Here is an 18,156-nt window from a genome sequence, read left to right on the forward strand (position 1 = left end):
TAGTTGAAATCAATTCAACTCGTTGGTTTACTTTGTTTGTATCCGAGTTTGAAGTTTATAATTCACCACTTCAGAACGAACCTCATTTGTATCGATAGAATGAGGTAATTCGTTTCTTGGTATCGTTAGTTTGGTTGACTTCATTGACAGGGAAAATGACCATGTCATACAATGAAATCATCTTATTTACTTGGACACTGCATATTCCACACTATTTACAAGGTTGGTAAAAAGGTGGATTTGGAAAATAAGTTATTTTTTAAGAACGTTAGAGACTAGTAAAATACCGATTTTGCTCCTACCATAAATGCACAGTAGGAGTATTTAGAGTATTTTAGTATAAAAACAAGGGAAATTTCCCAAATAATTACCAAAGATTTCATAAATACCAAAAATTGTTACATGTGTTGACAGAGTTATCATATAGTGTTGACAAATTCTCAAAGTGTCAATACCATTTGATAGCTTCATAAAACACTTAGAACATCAAAGTTACTTAGTTCCAGTACATTGGCTAGTTGCCCAGATAAATCTTGGGACTAAAATAATTTATAGCAAAAGCGATTAATAATACTTTCCATATGCGCGTGATGCAAGCAGGCAAATCGCTTTTCCTCATTAACAGATGGTGGGTTCACTTTTGAATATCTTTACGCTGAGACTTTATGGTTGTGGTTGAGAAATGAGCACTCAACAACAATGAATGGTGTGGTTGGAAACTACAATGGAAGTTTATCTCTGGTTGACACATTCAGAAATTTTCTTATTAGAGAAAGAAGTGGTGACTGGCTAGCATGGATAAACTGCACAACTTTGAGAAAGGGAAGGCAAGTTATTGGAGGCCCTCCTTGGGATGTAATTCTGGGTAAAGCTCGAAGGGTTACAATGGACGGCGCACTCTTCTTTGTGAGCAAACATGGAAGATTACTTTAGTTTACAGTAAGTTGCCTGTTTCTCTTACCATTAAAAGGAAGCCTAATATGACTTAAATAGTGGGGTGTCCTCTCTATTTAAAAACTTTGCATTCCATTTGTACATGTTCCCAACAAGAATTTCTAGTGAGGTGATCTTTCATTAATCTTGATACCTACACTCACTTATCTTATAGGTTTCGTTCCGAAAGTTGAAGTGGAAAGACTGCTAAACCCACCAAACACTAAAATTGCATCTATAGTTGATCAAGAAACATTCAGAGCAAATATAGTGTTTGTTATCGGAAGAAATGGAAGACTATTTCAGTACAACAAAGTGATCGAATTACAGCATGAGCACTATCAATCCCCACATTTGATTCTATCGAGATTGCCCGGAACTGCAATGAGGTTGTCATCATTATCACTAACGGGTTCTATGTTCATGGTTGCGGAAGACTGTGGCCTAGTTGAATTTCAATGGGATACATTGGATGGATGGAATTGGGTGGAACATGGAACCCCAAATAAAAGTGTTACGTTGGTTGGTGTATCGAGTCTGGTATAGTTTATCTTAGATATTATGGTCAAAGGACATGGAAATGGCAAAGCTATGGATTCCCTACTGTTGAAACTATGGGTGCAGAATACATAAACAACAAAATATGTGTTGGGGAAGACGTCATGCATTGTTTTGAGAAGAATGAACAAAACTTAGATGAGATCAATAGAAATTGTGATGCAAAAGTTAGTAGTAATCTGTATTCTTTACTAGTTGTCGGCATTGTGAGACTAATACTGGGTTCTTTGGTCCTGGTCTTGTGCAGCTGGTGGCATTGATACGACCAATTCCATTTTCTGAGGATTCAGTGATGTTTGAATTAAGAGATTGCAGGGTAAGTAATTGAAACATTATCAATTAATGGTCCTATTTTTTCGATTCCAAATACAAGTCTAACAGGATTGAAATAGATGAAAACTTGTTAAAGATGAAACATAATATCTTATGGACAGATATAGATTTCCTATCTTCAGAACTCAAAATATTTTTTTGAAAATTTTGACCAATCTCATTTTTTTTTTTTTTTTTTTTTGAGGAATAGGATGGAAACCTGGCACCCAATAATAGACAATTAAAAGTGTCACGTTTTTTTGGGGAGATTGGCACGTTTTACTCTACTCCTTGTTTTATAAATAGAGATCTCTAGGGCTGTAAACTTGAAAGAAAATAGTGATTGTTCTTGTTCTGATCCGTGGATGTAGGCACACCACCGAACCACGTAAATCCTTGTGTTTGTGTACAATTTTTATTCTCTTTGCTGTTTTGTTTTTTCACACCCCCTTCATGGGACTGAAAGACAACACATGGTGTGTAAAGGAGATGGAAAGCCAGGTTGCAACCCAATTCTTCTGGAGTTCGTATAAGGGACATAGTTGCTTCCCCATGAATTCCAAAAGCAAGGAAGGAAAGGTTTGATCTTGTTTGGATGCACGTTTACAAGTCTTCCTTGGTTTGTCCTATCTATCATGCCGCCTATCAGAAATGACTCAAAAGGAATATGTCTAATTTAGTGCCCCCTTCTATTTTATTTTTTCTCTTGGTTGGATGTTTGGGGAAAAAATTCCGGCTGTTGACCATGTTATTTTGGATGGAATTATCATTTTGGATTGTTGCCCTTTAGTAAATCTAGTGACAAATCTGTTGACTACCACCTTATTCATTGTAGTTTTGTCAATGGTATTTGGGTCATTTTTTTCGTCTCCTTGATATCTTCTAGATTTGTACTAGATCAATTTCTTCTCTTTTCCTTATTTGCATTCAATAGCTTTCAAAACTAAAACAGATTAGTGCAGGGGATCATCCCATTCGTCATTTTCCATTGCAAATAAACATGAAGGTTTGTAACAGCCAGGAGCAGTCACTTTCCATTGCAATTACCACCATCTTTGGCCTCATTTTTTTTGGTGTAAGATCTTCAAAAAGATTTTGGGTTCTCTTCTTTGAAGATTTTATATTTAGATGGGATCTTGTGACTGAGGAGTCTACTTAGTCTTATATTTCTCCATATGCTTGCTTTCATGCTATCTATTTTCCTTTCTTCTTTTAGTTTTCTGTTATAGGTAGGTCTCCTTGATCTCCTTTTTGTATGCTCTACTTTTGGTCTAATTGTACCAAAGATTTGAATGGGAATGCGAATTATTCATTTTTCCAAGCATTCATTAAAGTCGGGAATGATTCACATTTACTTCGATGTATTAATACATCAGGATCATTGGTTCTGCACATTTTATTTTGGAACTAACAATCATTTGTTTCCTGTAATGTTCAATGTCATATTGTGTGCAGAAAGGAGAGAAGAGCTTATAGACTACATCCCCGGAGTCCCTTCTACGTGCATGGCAGACCTCCCATCCACTTTCATTGATGGGACAGGAAGTATTTTAAACTGGGTCCTTGAAGCCTTATCTTGTGTATTTAAGGCTCAATGCATCCTCTTCACTTCCTTCTATGATCTTCAACGCCATATAACAGACACTCCAAGTGCTAAGCTACCAATACCCATTTACGCCACTGGCTCATCTTTCCCGTACATGTCAATCTCAAAGACCATTAATGCCAACGACGTGAATTACTACAACTGGCTAGACTCTCAACCCGAAAGCTCCGTCCTCTACGTCTCACTAGGTAGTTACTTGCCTGTTTCAAGTGAACAGACATACGAAATTGCAATGGGTTTGCGCGCTAGTAGGGTTCGATACATTTGGATCGCACGTAAGGAGGCTTTGCAGACAAAAGAAGTTTGTAGTGATATGGGACTAGTAGTGTCATGGTGTGATCAATTTAAGGTTCTGTGCCATTCTTCTGTTGGAGGCTTCTTGACACATTGTGGGTGGAATTCAACCCTAGAAGGTGTATGTATATATGGGTGTGCCGATGCTTACTTTCCCTTTGTTGTTAGATCAAATCTTGAATAGTAAGTTAGTTGTAGAAGATTGGAAAGTTGGGTTGAAGGTGAAGATTGTCGGTGGAGAGGACAATCTAGTTGGAAGAGATGAGATCACTCGAATTGTGCATAGGGTCATGGACTTGGATAGAAATGAAAGTAAAGAGCTGAGGGGACGAGCTAAAGAATTTCAGGTGGTTTGTCAAAATGCAGTTAAAAAAGGTGGATCATCTGAAGCTGATCTTCATGCTTTTGTTTGAGATGTTGTCCAAGGTCATTGTAATCTCGTGAGTCACTAATGTGTCGCACGTCGGGCATGGCTTACACATGTAGGCTTCTGACACATCATCCTTGTCAACTGACCATTCCAAGAGTGTTCACTTTTTTAATTTGTTTCTATCCAATAAGCCTAGAGTAGCTCTTTTTTGAATTTTAAATGGAGAAGACATATCATGTATGAGGAATTTTGGAATTACTGGTTGTTTATGGAGGACGATCACCTTCGAAACTGATCAACTTCTTCTCTCTAAATCTAGATCTTTATTTTTGTTGTTTCTTTAAAATGATTCCAGTGGAAAGCTGAAGTAAATTATGGTCATGAACCCATTCGAGTTCGCCTAGTTGGTACACCATCCAATAGAGTTTAAAACTATACTTTAGAACTTTGGAGTCGACTTGGGGGAATCGATTAAATATCTCAAAGAAAATTTGTAATATTTTAATTAGCATTATGTTTGTTCTCCTTTTCTTTTCTTTTCTGCAAAATAAATCTTGAATATTCCACATACTTAAGCCTAGAAAACATAAGTTTAGACCTATGTTTTAAAACTAATTGTTAGTCAGAAATTAGTCGAAATTAATTCAATTCCTTGGTTTACTTTGTTCGGCTTCAGGTTTGCAGTTTATAATTTACCACTTCATGAACGAACCTTATTTGGTATCGTTAGCTTGGTTGACTTTATTTACAAGGAAAGTTACCAAATCATACAATGAAATCATATTTTTTACTCGGACAATCCACATTCCAAACTATTTACAAAGTCGGTAAAATGGTGTGTTTGGTAAATAAGTTGTTTTTTCGAACAATTAAATACTAGTGAAATACCAATTTTGCTCTTACAATGCACAATAGGTGTATTTAGAGTATTTAATATAAAAATATAAGAAATTTCCCAAATAATTACCAAAGATTTCATGAAGACCGAAATTTTTACATGTGTTGATAGAACTACCACACTACTTAAAAATCGTGATATGGTAAATATTTTGGGTGTATATTGTCCAAGTAATTTCAAGATCTCTTGCCCATGAGTTGGTAAATTCATCTTATTTATTTTTCCTCTAAAATTATCACTACTATTGAATAATACTTGATCGACATCAATGTGGCTGTTAATTGGCAAGATCAAATTTATCTTATCCCATTTTTTATGATTTGAAAACTTATTGGTGATCACTTCATTCGACTTTTATTGGACACGTGAACTTAATGTTTGGCTTGGATTATTTGGACATGGTTGGATCATTGATTATGAGACTTCTTAGTAGTTGATGGACCCAATTTTGATATGTGTGACAATTTATGGTTGCTAGCTAGTGACCTCTTAATTTAGAATCAGGACCATAACAGTGTCCTGTTCCTATCGCAACAAATGGTGTCTACGTTGCACGTTTACGTTAGTGCTTTAAAACATATTAGGCTCCTAAACAAACTGTTTTCCATGTATCACACAGTCCAATGTGTTTAATTTCCAACCAAAAAAGTGTCACATAAAAACCATTTGTTGCTATAGGAATGGGACACCCTTCTAGATCACGACTCTCTAATTTATAAAGGAGGACAAATTAAATGTCTACCAAAAGATTGGTAAAGTTACTCACAAATAGATTTGGGTTGTCAATGTGTGCTCATGGAGGTTGTTGGCCGGACTCATTGAAAAAAATATCAAAATCCAATATATTTTCAAATTTACAATGAGTATTATCCCCTCATTAGTATAGCAATTTCATTTCAAGGTCATCGACTGTTTAGGCGTTCAGAAGACATTTATGACTTTTCATCCCCACGTGTTTGCCGACATCAGAGTGCCAGAAGAGACCCAAAAACAAAATGCTAGGTATCTTCATTTCCAAACATAGAACCTCCCACCATTTTTATCATCTTTAAAGGCCAAAAAGACATAACCAGTCGCTTTTCAAACAGAATAACAAATGCAGCCCAACAAGAAATTTCAAATATTACAACGATTTAACATCTATATGGGGTCATGCTTTCTATATCAATCAAGGAACCCACCCCCCACACGTATTTTATTTTGGAATTTGATTAGATAAGAATATTGATGATATGGACACCGACAAGGAACACGTGTACATAGTATAAATTTAATGTGATAATGAGAGAATGCGAAGTAAAGTATACTCGACACCAAATTCATATTAATTATTTTATTTATTTTTTATTTTTAAAATGTTCCCACTGACAAAAGGATAGGTATTATTAATGCTGAATCCGCGTTAATTTTTAAATGATGAAAATACCCTTGCACTACATTAAATGAAACTCATTATAAATCCATAATACTAACATGGAACGCTTAAAACAATTTAAGGGAAAATTATTTAATAGACCCTGTGAGCGGGTGGAGCCAGGATTTTATTGTAGTGGGGACAAATTATAGTTAATGGTACAATTGAAGAACTTGAAGATGAATGATTTTGTGGAGAAATTGAGTTGTTTTTCATTGGAAGTTGAAGAAAAGGTTATTTAGGTCTTTTTCAATTAGTCTATGAGAAAAAGCTAACCACATGGCAATGTCGTCTTAAAAAACTGAAGAGCGGGAGGAGCAAAAATTGGAGGGAGGTTTAAGACTGAAGAGGGAGGTAGGAGAGGGGCAAATGAGACATGTATATAGATGAAAATATAGGGTTATCACAAAGTTTTGTGGGGGCAATTGCCCCAACAGGCTCCTTAATAGCTCCGCCCCTATCTCTGAGAGGGTTTCTTTCTAAATAGTCCCTAACTTTCATGCGGTAGCTTGATGGTCTATTTAGTAAACTTTTTGTATCTAAATGACCCCTCAATCTCATCTGTTCTTATAACGTTTTTGGAGTATCCTAACTACCATTTGAAAATTTTGAAGATAGATTGATTTTGAGGGAAAAAAAAATCAAGGGTTTTTTTGCTTCGAAATTTAAGATGAGAGCCTAGATGTTATTTAACCAAAAATAATTAGTTATATCAACAATCTAGACTTTTCAAATTCAACTTCCTCAAGGTTAAGAATTATGGAGAGAAAAAGTAAGAACAAGTAGCTTAAAAGGATGAGAGCAACTCCAACATACTCTTTAAATCAAAGATGGTCCTTTTTATAAAGAGTCAAATCACAAACAAACTCTTTATTGCCCCCATGTTAAAGTTGCAATCACTGAAATCGAAACCAAGACTCTTCACATGTAGTGAGGGTGCTTTGGCTCGTTATTAATAAAAATATATTATAAATTTATAAAAAATAATTTCTTTACTAACTTAGTAAGATTTAAGGGTCGTTGAGTCCACATGAATTATCACATTGACAATTCAACGTAACATCCTTCTAGATTTTATGAAAAAACTCATATTCATAAAAATTAAAAAAATTAAAAAATCAAATAAAATAATAAAAGGATTTTTTGAATTTGATCCAAGGTGACGGAAATAGATAACTACCGAACTCCCAAAACTTAAAATCAAAATTCAACAGTAAAAAAATATTATTTTATTTTTAAAATTCTTAGAATTTCTTCTCTAGAAGTCTGTGGCATTGGATAATATTTTTGGATTCCAATATGTGAGGTTCATGACTCTTAGAAAGATTTGAATCAATTTTCAACAAATGAAAGATTTCTTGAGTTTCTTGGATCACTCAACAAATTCTAGGCTAGTTAAAATATCATTTCCCAATTTTTTTTATAAAACATGCACTTTATTTTAAAGAGCATAGTTGGAGATGCTCTAAGATCGTCTAACATAATAGGAAAAAAAGAATTTTGTGATGAATTTTTTTTATATCGGATTTGGGGTCGATAGAAGCTTTTTCTTTTTCTTGTTTTACTAGATTTATGATTTTTTGGATTTAAAATTTTATATGAACCCAATCTTAATTGTAAAAAGCCTGGAATTGTTCCGAGGAGTGTTATAATGTTAAGATTATAATTTGAGCCAAACCTTTGTAAAGTTTGTAGCAGAATGTGTTTTAATCTTTAATTTGGGTGTGATAAATAATTTAAGAAATTGAGATGTAATAAGCAAAAGTTGGGGTGCCAATAGCAGCTCTCATTATCAATTACAGTGATATTTACGTCGTGGTTTGTTAGAAAAACAGTTTTTAGTAGTCATTTTAGAATTTACTCCTTTTCAGATGTATTTAATGCATCTAAACGTTTAACGTATGCCCTTACGTCACATGATAGCAAATTTTTTTTTTTTTCTTTTTTTAATATATCTCAAAAATGTTTTTTTTCCAGCTAATGGGGGAGAGAAATGAAACTGTGGGTCCAAAATTATAATAAATAAGAATAATGAGAATAATGATTTTCCAACTAGAAAACCTTCAAATTCGATGCTGACATGGCATAGACATGGACTCATATATGTGTTTTCTTGGGATACACAACTACATATCTTTTATGGGGATTTACAGGTCTATATCGCGAGGAAATAGATCTTTTAAGATCTCTTTAGATCATATTTCCCAATTTTGTATTTATCTAATTTAGAAAGAAAGAAGACCTTAATTCGAAATGTTAATAATCACGATTCTATCCTTATTCACTCTTTCTTCTTAGGGATTTTCTCATATAGGAATCATTTCTTGTCACACATAATCCTGATTAGATTTGTATCTCCCCAAATCCCTGATTCTTAGGGATTTGGATCATCTACTTTATCTATGAGTAATTCTCATTTTATCTTCCTTGACCACCCATGGTGTAAGCTCGTTGATGGGTCATATTCGAATAGTTCAAGAGATTTCATTCACTCGTGATTGAATATACTGCTATCGAAAATTACAGATCCCAATATGCCATGCGTTGTTCTCGATACTTTACGAAAATAGTCTCTACAAATGGGTTATGGTGAAAATCTTAAAAAGAAAAAAATGCTAATTTAATCCTCAAAATTTTCACATACTTTTCTAAATTTATCTAAATAAATATTGAGAACCCATTTTCTTAAAAATAATGTGATGCTATAAAGTTATAAACCTCTCTCAAATAGTTACTGAATATTTTTCTCCCTACTTAATTGCCTCGATATGACCTTTGTCTCCATCCTTATAACCTCCCATAAAAAATTAAAAAGAATTTTATCATTAGACAAGAAAATTTGATGTAAATCTTCCAAACCAACTTTCTATTAAAATCCAATTTATTTTTGGATTTTCAATCAAATATAGAGAACACATTCTCATTTAAAGTAAAAAAAAAAAAAAAAATTATTAAAATAATAATAAATTAATTAATAATTATTAAAAAATAATACTTGTTTTTTTCAAATTTATCAAAAAAGTAATAAATCAACGGTCTAATGGTCAATTTTCAAAATTCGATGGTTGGACTACCAGTTTTTAGTGTTTAATTTTCAAAATGGGCGAACTAACCCTTTGATAATGAAACCTGGTGGTATGACCGTCGGTTTTCATGCCAACATCCTCCTCAATTGTCAACCACCTATTTTTAACGAAAATCGAACTTGCTCTCAATTACTCTCATTTCAACTAAAGGTCCCACTCTCACTCTCATTTCGATAAATTCAGGTAAGAAATTTTATGTTTTTAAATTTTTTTTATTTTGTTATATTATTATAAGTTCATTTAAATTATTAATTATTTAATAATTGCAAAATACTATATTATTTTTATAATAATTTTCCCTTATTTTAAAGAAAAATTATGGAAAAATAATATAAAAGTTATAATTATTAAAAATAATAATTTTAATTATTTGTATATATTAGTTAATTTTTTTAATATAATATTATAATTATTAAAAATATCAAATGATAGTTATTTCAAGATTTTCAAATAATAAAATATAACAAACAATCAAAATATAAAATAATAATAGTTCTTATATTTATTTGTAAATAATAAATATAGCAAATAACATATATGTAATTATTAATATTATTTTTTAAATATTATATTATTAATATAATAGTTACAAATAATAAAACAAAATAAATAATATATTAAATTATTAATATTATTTATTTTTTTACTATTATTTGTAAGTATTAGTTACATATATTTTTTTTTTGGGAACGTAACAAGGGACATATGAAAAACATATGTAAAAACAATGTAACATTAATAAATTTTCAAAATATGAGTCAGAAGTTTCGGATTGAGCTGATTTTTTGTGAGGATGATCTCTATGATGGGAAGATCATCCAAAAAAAAAAAAATCAGTCCAATTTGAAACTTCTAACCCCATTAAAAGTGATTTAGAATGTGGACTGTGTATTTTTTTTTCCAATAATATGTAAATCACTTTTGATGGATTTAGAAGTTTCAAATTGAGCTGATTTTTTGCGAGGATGATCTTCTCATCATAGTGACCATCCTCACAAAAAATCAGCTCAATCCAAAACCTCTAACCCATATTTTGAAAAACCATTGTTTTTACATATGTCCCTATACCCACCCATGGGTTGCCTAAGTGATAAGTGCGAGTACGTGAAGTGTGGGTTAGGCGCATACCACGGGTTTGATTTCCTTCATGGGTTTTTTCTCATGATTTAACTGGGCGACCATGGCGGTGGATTGTTGTGGTAGTCCTCCCCGAGATTAGTTGTGGTGCGCGCAAGCTGGCCCGAACACTCGATTAGCAAAAAAGAAAAACATATGTCCCCATGAACTGCCCCAATTTTTTTTTAATATAATAGTTATAATTATTAAAAATAATAATTTTTAGGATTACAAATAAATATGTTTTTAAGGATTACATTACAAATGAATATAACAAATCAAAAATAAATAATTACATATTTATAAGTGGGGAAAATTATTAAAAAAATAATATAGTAAATTTTTAGTAAATTATTAAGAATAATATTGTGAATTTATCAAAAAAATTAATAACAATAATTTTTAGGAATAATAATAATAATTTATCAAAAAATAGTAATAATAAATTGTTAAAAAATAATATCTTAATTTATAATTATTAAAATAATAATAATTTTTTCAAATTTATCAAGGGATATGAAAACTTGTGGTTGGACGCGAGTTTTCATAAGGGTATTTTGGTCAATTTGAAAATCAACATATATATATATATATATATATATATATATATATATATATATATATATATATATATATATATATCAGGTTCAAGGGTCATATGAGAAAACATATGTAAAAACTTTCGTTTTTAATAAAATTTTAAAATATGGGTTAGAAATTTTAGATTGAGCTGATTTTTTGTGAGGATGATCTCTATGATGGGAAGATCATAAAAAAAAAAAAAAAATCAGCCCAATCTGAAACTTCTAACCCCATTAAAAGTGATTTAGAATGTGGACCGTCGCTTTTTTATCAATTTTTATTACTAATTTGTAAATCACTTTTGATGGATTTAGAAATTTCTGATTGAGCTGATTTTTTGTGAGGATGATCTTTTCATCATAGTGACCATCATTGCAAAAAATCAGCTCAATCCAAAACCTCTAACCCTTATTTTGAAAAACGAAAGTTTTTTCATATGTTTTCTCATATGGCCCTTGAACCGCCCCCATATATATATATATATTGATATAATATATATAATAAATATATATATTTATATATATATATATATATTATAATTAATATAATTACTAATTAATTAATTATTATTGTAATAATTTTCCAAGAAATAAAAAGCTGTTGCTCAAATAACTTTTGTCACAATTTTGTTTTTCTTACAAACAATAACATCCTCATCCTTCGTTATTAAGTCTTAGATTAGACCTCAAATAGTGCACATCAAGACAGCCATTTGACATCATTTTGGGACTACAAGCAACTTGGTGGTCCCAAAACCTGTTTCAAGTACTGTCAGATTACCTTTAGGGGAACAGCTACTGTACGGCTTTTCTCTCTTCTTGTAAGGCGTATGATTGGATGCAAGAGCAGAACTGAGCGGATAAGATTAAACCGATGTAGGAGATTCCTTTTCTTTTGATTGGTTATACAGTTATTAAAAAATTGGGATTCAATCAATTATTCTTCTGTAAAGGACAAAATCAATCAGTTGAATGACAAAGATCATACCTTATACCATGAATCTGGTGCAATCCAAATTCAAGGATTGCGTCGCGTTTAGGTGTTAGACTGACAGTAGTGGGCCCAGTGGATCCATCTCCCTATACCTATAATTGGGAGTGGGGCTGTCAATGGATTCGACCAGACCCAAAATCCGACCTGTTCTAATCCAAAAATGTTTGATATGGTTCGAGAATTCGGATTTGGGTTAGGTACCCGTACAATATCATCCACGTCAACCCAAAATAGGATTACGATATGATAAAATGTGAGAAAATTAAAGTCCATACATCGTGAGTTTGATACTAAGTATTAGCATTAATTCCTCCGAACCACACACCTTGGCCCAACCAGTCTCTTTCGATCCCACTGGTCGAATACCTATGTCATTAAAAATAAATGTAAGAAAATTATATAAATTATAGTGTATGTCTTTATACTATAAATTATTGTAGTTGCTTCGTCCTTGGCTAGTCGGGCCTATAGATTCATACACTCCCATCATTGAAAAAAAAAGTCTGAGTAAAAGTTTATGATCTTCAAAATTATAAAATAAAATAAAATATATTACCCCCCACTTATGCATTTTATCTTACTATCATCATGGTCGTTTTCATTAAAATTAGAAAAATTAAATTCCCCCATTTCATATGTTACTGTGTTGCCGTTAATTAATTTTTAGCTTTGTAAAATTATAAAAATATTTTTGTATTATGTTATGTATAAATTATCTTAATTAATATTTTAAATTATAAAAATATTTTATAATATATTAAATGATAAATTATAATATAAAATTATATTTAGTATTTAATATTTATAAAAAGAAAAATTATATCATACATAAACCCTATCTTTTGTTTTTTTTGGGGGGGTGGTAATTGTGAGGATTTTGAAAAAAGTCAAATCTAATATCTAAAGCCAATCGGATCAATTTTGAGTCCGGTCTTATTCTTATTGGACGATCCAATCCTATCCTGACCAGATCCAAGTGGGGGTCCACAAATTTCTTCTTTTATTGAAAAATCCAAACTGGAGAGAGAGAGATAGATTTTATGCCTCGGTACACACAACCGTGCATACTCATTAATCTGTGCTGTTATGTATCCCGATGAAAGGAAATTTGTGGTTCTGACACACCTTACGTCAGAGAGTGGATTGAGTATGCCACGAGGATGAGTCAGGTTATCATTACTCTTTCCAGTAAGATACTTTTGTAACATCGCTCCAAAAGTAGTTGAGTCAACTCAGAGCTACACCTGAGTTCGGATTGATTTTCAAAGTGTCGGCACTAAAATTGAAATCTTAAAAAATTATTTATTTTAAATATCGAATATTAAAATCTCAAAACTCATTTTTAAGAGACCTGCTATTGGGGTGTGTTAATTAAGAAATTGTGGTATAACAAGTAAAAGTTGGAGTGCCAATAACAACTCTATTTTTTTTTTTTTAATAATATTTTATAATTATAATATTACAAATAAAGCTAATGATAGTTGTTCTTCTCAAACATGTGTTAGAAGACTTCCTGACTTAATTAATTGCATTTTAAAATCTTTTGTGAGATCAACACATGCAATCGTATGGACTAGTCTCATTTTATATGGTATGGGAAAATTTTGCAATATCATAAAAGTACAATGTTAAACGTGAAACATGACTCACATGTGTTGTCGACAATCAAATCATGAAATCTAATGATGAGGATAAAATATGTATCCCAAGGACATATGACATATCTATACAATATTCCAATCCATGACTACTTATTTTTAAAAGTCATTTTATATTAATCAATGATCCCAACCAATGGATGATGGATAAATTAAATAAGTATACATATATTTAAAATTAAAGTTATAAGTTACAAATTATATTTAGTTTTGTTTTCTAGTTGGTTAGTTGAGTATTTTCGTTGACTTGATAAGTTGTGTCAACAGAGTTCCAAATTAGACAACTCGAAATAGTTCAATTGAGTGAGTTGACTAAGCCGAGTTCCGAGTTCTAAGTAGTAAATCTATTGTGTCGGCCGGCAGAACATAGATTTCCAACATTATCCACATTGAGATAAAACCGCAAAAACTGAACCAAAAACCTTATAAAAACCATAGCTTTTAGAAATCAATCAACCTTACCTTTGTATCATCAACTATGGATCACTATAATGGTTATAGAGAGGTAGTACAACCAGTGGTGGTGGTGATGGTTCCCCTACCAGCCCAAGGCCACCTTAACCAGCTGTTACACTTGTCTAGGCTTATAGCAGTACGCGGCATCCCCGTACATTACATCGGCTCAGCCGTGCACAACCGTCAAGCTAGGACCCGTGTGCATGGTTGGGATCCTTGTGCCATCTCCAACATCAATTTCCACGATTTCCCAATTCCACATTATGTCAGCCCTCCCCCCAACCCTTACTCTTCAAACAAGTTTCCCGAGCACCTTCAACCGGTCTTCAACGCGTCAGTACACCTTCGTAAACCTCTATCTGCACTCCTTCGTTCTCTTTCCTCAACTTATCGGCGAGTAGCCATAATCCATGACACAGTTATGGGGTTTGCCGCACAAGAAGCCAATTCAATTCCTAATGCTAAGGCCTATACATTCCATAGCGTCTCTGCTTTCGCCACCTTATTTTACAAATGGGAAATGCTCGGAAAACCCGAAGGAATTTCAATTCCACGTCACTTACCAGAACTATCCATCGAGGGATGCTTCACCGAAGAATTCAGGGAGTTAATCAATTCTCAATATTCAAAGATGGATTCCGTTGCGGGCGATCTTTATAATACTTGTAGGCCAATTGAAGGTACATTTATAGACATGTTGGGTCAAGAGGCATTGCAAGGAAACAAGAAGCATTGGTCTGTTGGACCATTCAATCCAGTATTCATTGACATCAATGATGAAGGGTCACATCGGCGTCACAAGTGCCTGAATTGGCTCGATACACAACCATCGAATTCAGTCCTATATGTCTCATTTGGGACCATGACATCGATGGAGGATGAACAGATCAAAGAGCTCGCATTCGGCTTAGAACGAAGCAAAACAAAGTTCATTTGGGTATTAAGAGAGGCAGATAGAGGTGATATATTTGCAGGGGAGGAGGAAATTAGGAGAATTCAACTTCCAAACGGCTATGAGCAGAGGATAGAGGGAGTAGGAATGATAGTGAGGGATTGGGCTCCACAGCTGGAGATCTTGGCTCACCCATCAACTGGTGGGTTCTTGAGTCACTGTGGTTGGAACTCTTGCATGGAGAGCTTGAGTATGGGTGTGCCTATCGCAGCGTGGCCCATGCATTCGGACCAGCCTAGGAATACTATGTTGGTGACACAGCTGTTGAAGGTCGGTCTTGTTGTTCGAGAGTGGGCAAAAAGGGATGTGATAGTGTCTTCGACCGACATTGGAAGTGCAGTGAAGAAGTTGATGGCATCGGAAGAAGGGAAAGATATGAGGAGACGAGCCGAGGAATTGGGTTCTTCTATTCGTCGAGCGGTGTCAAAACAAGGGACTTCTAGGGTAGAATTGGATTCCTTCCTCACCCATATCTCTACCTAGGAAATTAATTTCCCTATGGTTTTTTTTTTTTTTTGAGTCGTGCTGGGGTGACACATTATTTACTGCGATTTTCACAATTCTGACGTGAAAATGTTTACATAACCATAGATGGTTTTTACTCATATCACGAGAAAACACATCTATGGTTATCTGCACATCCCACATCAGACTTGTGAGAATCTCAGTAATACCTTGTGCCATTTCAACATTTTCCTTCTTTTTTATTTTTTAGATTTTGTGTTTAAGTGGGTGCATAGGTAGAGCACCTCTGTTTTATTGTTTAGTCCTATTGTTGTCGATCTCCTTTGTTTCTTTGTCTTAATAAAATGCATCAAGTTAGGTTAGAAACTCGATCGGTTAATTGGGCTATGTATAATATTTTGTGGAGAAAAAAATATTTTATTTGTTTAAAAATATATTTAACATATTTTTATTTGATTTATCTAAATCAACACAAGAGTTGTTGGCTTGATTCAACTCGATAGACATCCGAGATAAGCTGTCGAAGTTGAGGTTTCGAGTTTTAAAATTATGGTTTTTAGTTCTCTGAGTGGAGTTAATTGGAGAGAATATAATTTGGAAATGGAAAAATAATTTTTTCAGGAAAGGGATGAGAACAAAAATTTCCTTCGCGTAAAGGTGGAAAATCATTTCGCTTGGAAAATTGAATTCAAGGAAATACGAATAATCATACACTTAAAAAATCTCCTTTTCCAAGGGTAATCATACATATCCTAAGATTCAATACGTTACGTAATCTTCATTTTCAAACACCATACATCCCATCACTAATATCACATTCACAGCCCGATAAATCATAACCAGCCCCACCACTTTAAAAAAACAAAGTAAATGAATACTAATGAGACAAATAAAATATGGACATATACATATAGGCTAATTAATTACTTCAATTTCACGGTAACAAACTCCAAAATCATGTGTTTCTTAGATGATCCAGAAATAGGCTTCAAACAGAGTGTACAAAAGCAGGGAGTTCTGGTAATTTGAAATGGTGCAAATCTCTTTCAAAATGCAATTTTTATAAATTTCGGGTTGAGTTGGGTTGATGGTTTTATGGTCTGAGTTGCTTACAAAATTGTTGAGTCAATATGCCCAGTTAAAAATCCAAAACTCATTTGAGTTGCATTGATCTGGCCCATAGTCACAAAGTCGGAGTACATGCTTAAATTGAGTAGGGAAAACTTGGGAAAAATGTTTAAAATGTGAAAAAATACGGTGAAAATAAAAAAAATAAACTAAGAGTTATGAAAAATATATATCTAATGAAAATGCATAAAATCAAGTTATTATCAGCAAATCCCATATTTTTACAATAATGAATTACCAAATTCTATTATGTATCAAATCCCACATTTAGAAAAAAAAAAAAAAAAATGTTTAAAGTTTTGTCCATGTGAAAGAAAAAAACAATGATTTTTGTTACAAATGAAAAAGTTGCATTTTTTTTTTTTTTTTATAATTTTAAACCTGACTTATTCTAAAAATCATCGATTTTTGCTACTATGATCTGGCCAAATTTTTTTAATTAACTCAAAAAGTTTTAGAATCTGACACATACATGGCTAGAGTTATCAAGAGGCACACATTCTTCTTTGACTGTTTCATCCTAAGTATTAGGATCAACAACATGAATCATATTTTGTGGGTTGATGGCATCAACAAATAATTTGAGAAAAACATTGATTGAATCAACCAAAGATAAGTACATTGAGGAGGAATACCCAACATGCCTTTTATATCAAATCAAATTGTTAGTTCGAAAAACGTTTTTGAGAACATATGGTTTTCTTGCATTTGTGAAAAAGTGGGTCCTTGGTAGGAATTGAAATAAGTGTGTTCATTTTTAATTAACGTTTCATCTCTATCTCTCTATCTCGTACGAGAGACTTTCTATCGTACTAACTCATGCTGAAAAGGAGTTGAATGTGACCATGGAAGGAAATAGCTTTGGTATAAGGCTTTGATTTGATGAAGATGGATTGATTCCTCTAATTGAATTAGCCTCCTACAAACCTATTTTTAATGAGATCAATAATTAGTGATGGCACGAAAATGAATCCACACGTGTATATACACATTACCAACTAAGCTGTTGGTCTCCCAAAATATCTATCTTGTCTAATCTTTGTAATCAAACCTTTGGACAGTTAATTTTATCAACATAATGTCATAATTTTTCTATTTACCCTTCTTCTTTTTTGATGACGAGCGTCCAAATCATGGTCGCCCCCACTCGTTTTGAGATTTCACCTTAGGCCTCAATTTGTATCAAACCAACCCAGTAGTGTATTCTATATCAAGTTAAAAAGGCAAGCATTAATCACGGGTAAACTGTGTATTAGACTTGTCAATGGATAAGATTCAAATCATATGTGATTATCTAATATGATTTGGTTAGACTTATATTCAATAAATTTTGTC

The 18,156-nt window shown here is 32.8% G+C and overlaps 1 long non-coding RNA gene and 1 pseudogene across 1 annotated transcript; both read left to right on the top strand.

The window, feature by feature from the left end:
• Positions 1-685: 685 nt before the first annotated feature.
• LOC147396917 (uncharacterized) lies at positions 686-4,372 on the top strand. Its single transcript, XR_015180275.1, has 3 exons — positions 686-939; positions 1,109-1,807; positions 3,259-4,372. It is a non-coding gene; the product is annotated as an uncharacterized LOC147396917 (long non-coding RNA).
• A 9,834-nt stretch (positions 4,373-14,206) lies between these two features.
• On the top strand, positions 14,207-16,061 carry LOC147396918 (zeatin O-glucosyltransferase pseudogene; annotated as a pseudogene).
• Positions 16,062-18,156: the final 2,095 nt, after the last annotated feature.

This window comes from Akebia trifoliata, chromosome 8 (genome assembly GCF_017979445.1).
Source record: "Akebia trifoliata isolate Shusen 1 chromosome 8, ASM1797944v1, whole genome shotgun sequence".
Taxonomy (NCBI): domain Eukaryota; kingdom Viridiplantae; phylum Streptophyta; class Magnoliopsida; order Ranunculales; family Lardizabalaceae; genus Akebia; species Akebia trifoliata.